This window comes from Sorex araneus, chromosome 4, assembly GCF_027595985.1.
Source record: "Sorex araneus isolate mSorAra2 chromosome 4, mSorAra2.pri, whole genome shotgun sequence".
Classification (NCBI taxonomy): Eukaryota; Metazoa; Chordata; class Mammalia; order Eulipotyphla; family Soricidae; genus Sorex; species Sorex araneus.
This window is the reverse complement of record NC_073305.1, coordinates 102459119-102465073: the sequence shown is the minus strand read 5'-3', so window position 1 is coordinate 102465073 and position 5955 is coordinate 102459119. Positions and strand designations below refer to the sequence as shown.

Sequence of the window (5955 nt, the reverse complement as noted above, 5' to 3'; positions counted from 1 at the left end):
TCTTCCTTTGTATGCCATATTATTTATGGTAAAAATGTAATAAATGACATGTCAAATATAATATTTTATTATTTTCTAATTTGAACACTTAAATTGTTACCATATCTTTTTATTTAATTCTTTCCATTTCAAGTTAACTTCTCTTTTGTTAAATTTATTAACAATAGAGTTACTAGGTTAAAGATTAACTTTTATAGACTCTTGATATGCATCTTCAAATTTATTTTTCTTTTCCGTCAGCAATATTAAACATTCTCATTAAAGACATTGAGTAATATTGATAAAAGCCATAAAGGATTATAGGGTAGGCCTGATTTAAGCATGTTTTTAATGTTTAAACCAGGTTTGGGAGAAAAAGGTGAAGAAAAAAAGGTGAGAAAAGAATGGCACTAGTTCATGGATGTAAACGATTACTGTATGACTGAAATGCAAATATGAAAGTCCATAAGTTTGTAACTGTACCTCCTGGTGATTCACTAATAAAAAAAACATGTTTAAGTCCCTCATTTGAATTCATATTTGCATATCAATGATATTTAACAGCTTTTAGATAGTGAAATAACCTCTTACTCTTAAATAAAATTTGAGTTTATATTTTCAAACTTTCAAAAATCATTTCCTGGGGAAAAAGTTTCCTCAATCATTTTCAAAAAAGGACTTTTAAAACCTGTCATTTGGCGCTCTCCACTGAGATGCAACCTGGGTGGCCGTACGTGTGTGCGGCCGCTCTGCTCCTGATCGACCACGATCTGGAGGCCAGCTAGACTACTTTTGGTACCAGCAGCTTCTTGCAGAAAAGTCTCTAGACTGTGAACTAAGCCATAGCCCCATGCCGGCCGAGGAGGGGAAAGGTCTTTCTCTCTTGGCTTTTTTTCCCTTTTCGGGGAAGGACAGCGTGGCATCCACCATCTTATAAGGACCATTTAAGAGGTATGAACTTGAAGGCACGGGAAGAAAAGAAAAAGGTACGAACTTGCAACAGTGGGACTCGAGGGTGATCTCAGGATGGGGGTGATACTGGAGCGCTCTCTGCCGAGATGCAACCCGGGTGGCCGCACATGTGTGCGGCCTCTCTGCTGCTGATCGACCACAATCCGGAGGCCAGCTAGACTACTTTTGGTACCAGCAGCTCCTTGCAGAAATGTCTCTAGACTGTGAACTAAGCCATAGCTCCATGTGGCCCCAGGAAGGGAAATGATGAAATTTCTGACATAAATCTCCCTGGACTTAGTTACTAAAATACAGAAATCCCAAACCACGTGTGGCCGCAACAGACATATCTCTTCTTTCTCAGCAATGGAAAACTAATTATCAAATGCTTCCTTTACAGGAGGGCTGTTTTTTGGGGGGTAACTCCAACAACAATAGTGAGTTTTGTGTTAAAATATGGAATATAATCAAGGTAAAGAGAAAGTGAAGTGAAATTTATCAGCTACGCAGGCGGGGGTGGGGGGTCAGGGGGTGAGAGGTATACTGGGATTTTTGGTGGTGGGATATATGCACTGGTGAAGGGATGGGTGTTCAAGCATTTTATAACTGAGACATAAGCCTGAAAGCTTTGTAACTTTCCACATGGTGATTCAATAAAATAAATAAAGTTAAAAAAAAAAACTCATTCAACTCAATCACCCCAGGCTAAGTTCTGTGGTAGATTTTATAGGAGTAAATAAACAGGTAGCATTTGGCTAGGAGGAAGCACGGTGCTTATGGGTAGCAAGCCTAGCATACTCCAGGTCCAAGTTCAATGTGGAATACAGAGTTATGCTAGGTATCACTCGGGAGGTTCCAGGCAGGCACTGCAGGACCTGAACAGCAATACCTCCTTGAACTTCCAGCTCAGGTGGACATCTGAAATCTACTTTGGAGGATCCTCCAGAGATATAGATAGATAGGTAGATAGATAGATAGATAGATAGATAGATAGATAGATAGATAGATAGATAGATAGATAGATAGAGATGGGTCATAACGATAAATGATAGAGATATATACAGGTAGATGTAGCTCTGTGTTGCTCTTCCTGGTCATCATGTAGGATCAGGGTGAAAGAGTGAACCCCTTGTGGGAATTTCACATACACAAACTGCCTCAACATCTAAATTGAGGAGAGTGGAGACAGACTGACCTCCTCAGCCAAGGTGCTGGAACAGCTCACTGGATGAAACAGTGTTCTCTGAGGCTAGACACACAGCCAGGGGCATCAGGAGAATTGAGAAGATTGCTGTCCACTGCACTGTCCATGGAGTCAAGCAGGAAAATTCTGGGAGAAAGGGCTGAAGGTGCAGGAGTACAAGTTATGAAAAATAACTTTCCAGGTCCCGGAAATTTTGTTTTGGAGAACTAGGAAGACATTCACTAGGAATTAAAGCACTGGTATCTATGATCTGAACTTCTATGTGGTGCTGGGTAGTTAGGTTTCAGCATCACAGAGAAGAAACACATGGCAGACTACACTGGGGCCAAACACAGAATCGCAGAGAGGCGGCCATAGGCTGGCTCCAGCAGAAGGGTGATGGGATCATCTTACTGGTAAGTAGCGTCCTGTTTCTATTAAAAAAGCCAATACAGTTTTGTTTGAATTATGGCTGCTACAGGGGAGGGGGGACATTTAGCTCTGTGTTGTGTTTAAATATTTAATTAGGCAGGTACTTTTCAATCTCAATTAGACTAATTTATTCATATAATTAACTAATTACCAAATTAATTTTCTTTCGCAGATTTCTATTATTATTGGTCTCACAGTTTCCTGTTTGCCCAAATTCTCTTAACATATTATTAACTATAAGGTAGAAAAAATTCCTAATATAAAAGATTTATAGAGCATGTGATGAAAGTTGGTTTATCAATGTTTTCTCCATGAAAATATATATTTTGGAATAGAGAGTTTGATAATTATTTTTTATGTTAACTAACCCAATTTATTCTCTCCAGATTATGTACTGGAGTTGGATAGGACATTATAGCATGGAAAAATTATTTTGCCAAATTTAATTCCCAATCAGTCTCCATCAAAACTTTATCCTTTTGCTGTTTCAATATATTTATGTCATTTTTGAGTTGTTATAAATATGCTTGTTTAAAAATGGTATTCCTGAATGCCAAATAACTTTTCTTAAACTTAGATGATATTAATTATAAGAAATTGAAAGCATATGGAATTGATGTTCTCTAAAATCTAAAATATATGTATTTTTTAAGTTTGGGGAAAGGGGATAAGAAGAGGTGTTTGGCAGAAAATTTGTCTTTTAGTATTTCCAAAATTTTTGAAAATTATTCCAGATGTTTGATGAACCTCATGGGCCCCCTAAGTTTTATCCCAACGTGCCATAAATAAAGATAATTATAAACAGCAATAAACTAAGATTAACACAACATGCACCAGATGTCTGATAAATCAGATTTAACTCTTAACTGAATTCAATCACACTAAATGCTGCACATGACTATGTTGTAAGCATTATGGAGAAAAGTACAAGTCTATAGCATGTCTACTTAAAAGAAATAGGAAAGCAAAAACAGTACTATTTTATACATTAAAACCTGAGGGTATTCTGACATTACATGCTGACATTCAGAAGTCCTCAGTATTTTGCCCAGTGGTTCTTAAGCATGATAAATCTCCCACTAGAGATACTTTGAAATTTCTGGGCCATCATTAATTGTCATCATGAATTTTATTATTCAGAACTAAATGATTATTAATTTCCTGTTATTTTCATAAAGTTCAAAAAATAATGACATAACTATAAATTCTGGTCATACCTGTTTTCCTTTCCACCCCATCTAATATAGCCACCCTGCCTAGATGCCTTTGTTCAACTGAACTTTGCTTCTTTCCTCTCTTCAAAGATCTATAATTTCAGTTTTCTTCCAGATATACTTTTGACTACCCCTAGTCTTTACCCAAGAATTAATCTCCATGCTAAACTTTGATTTCTCTGGAGAAATCTTTAGATAGCCTCATAATCTTGGATTTACTTTCCACCTTACATCAGCTGCAGCAGGCATGGAGAAACTGTTTTCAGCCAAGAACCATTTGAATATCCACAATATTATTCACAGGCCATTCAATGGATGAGCCATGAGTAATTGAAAATAAGCACTATGCCATGTACCAGGGCCAGACTATATGATTGCATGGACCTTACACTGCCTGTACTCTGCCATCCCAAGCCCATCCTCGGCAGGGCTCAGGAGACCATATATGGTGCTAGGGAATGAACCTGGGTCAGCAGCAGGCAAGGCAAGTGCAATAACCTCTGTACTATCTCTGTCCCATATAAACTCCTTTATGAATTCATTAGTTGCCACACACTTGGGTTGTTTCCAAATCTTGGCCATTGCAAACAGTGCTGTAATGGACATACATAGGTGTGTGTTGTCTTTTTCTTGGCAATTTTTTTACAGTCACTGTATAAATGCCTACATGTAGAATTTCTGGATCTTATGTTTGGTCTGGTTTTCACTTTTAAAAAAAATCTCCATATTAAAGAGCGGGATGTCGGACTCGCGAAGCAGACTCTCCGTGTCACGTGAGACGAAGGCGAGATTCTAAGATGTGTGATATTGAGAAGGGCAAAAAGATTTTTGCCCATTAGTGTGCTCAGTGCCATACATGAAGAAGGGAGTCAAGCACAAGACGGAGCCCAATCTCCATGGTCTGTTTGGGCAAAAGACCGGTCAAGCCACTGGATTCTCTTACACTGGTGCCAACAAGAACAGAGGCATCACCTGGAATGATGATACACTGATGGAGTATTTGGAGAATCCCAAGAAGTACATCCCTGGAACAAAAATGATCTTCGCTGGCATTAAGAAGAAAACTGAACGGGCAGAGTTGATAGCTTATCTCAAAAAAACTACTAATGAGTTATAGTTGGCACCACCTTATTTATTACAAAACAAATGTCTTGTGACTTTTTTTATGTGTACCATATTTAAACCCATCTCGTTCACCAGAATTCAGATCATGAGTGACTGATAGTGTATTTTTGTTGGGTATCCTTGATTTAAATAAGATTGCCTTGTGTTTTAAATGAGTATGATCAGCTTTTTAAATTTTTTTTTAATTTTTTAAAATTTTTATTAAATCACCATGTGGAAAGTTACAAAGTTCTCAGGTTTATATGTCAGTTATACAATATTCAAACACCCATCCCTTCACCAGTGCCCATATTCCACCACCAGAAACCCCAGTATACCTCCCGCCCCATCCCCTACCCCCTACTGTATAACTAATGAATTTCACTTCATTTTTTCTTTACCTTGATTACATTCCATAATTCAACACAAAACTCACTATAGTTGTTGGAGTTTCCAACCAAGAGAGACAGACCTACTACATTTGATAATTAGTTTTTCATTGCTGGAAATGAAGAGATATGTAGCCCCACTGCTACAAGTACATAACTCTCTCTCTCTCTTTTTTTTTCCTTTTTCCTTTTCCCTATTTTTTTTTCTTTTTCCCCCTCATCCCCCTTCCTGCGCCTCATAGTATGGTGTATGCCACGCCACGTCGGCCAGCGTGGGGCTTTTGCTTAGTTCACAGTCCAGAGGTGGCTGCTACATTAAAAACCTTCAATATTTCAACAAAAACTTACTGTTATTATTTGGAGTTTCCCCCCCAAGTCAGACCTGTTCAAATGGAACCGTTTCACATTGCTGACAATTATAAATGTTAAGTCGCGCAGACGCGACTTAACATTTATAATTGGATTTCTGTATAAAGTCCAGGGAAAATTCTGCCAGAAATTACATAGCCCAGCTCACAGTCCCAGTGCATTGCTGTAAGAAGTCTCTGAATTCAAAGTCTTTAGGCGCAGTGTCCGATTCGCGCTCAGTGGCTCCGGATTTATCTGGGCCGAGGGCGTGCCGGTTACGCCCCCTTCCCATGAGTTCCTGGGAGCCCCAAAAGTAAAATTCGAATACCTGTGGGTTTGGAGTCACAGAAGATGG

General features: G+C 38.5%; 1 pseudogene; it reads left to right on the top strand.

The window, feature by feature from the left end:
* Positions 1 to 2029: 2029 nt before the first annotated feature.
* Positions 2030 to 3330, top strand: LOC129404348 (60S ribosomal protein L11-like; annotated as a pseudogene).
* Positions 3331 to 5955: the final 2625 nt, after the last annotated feature.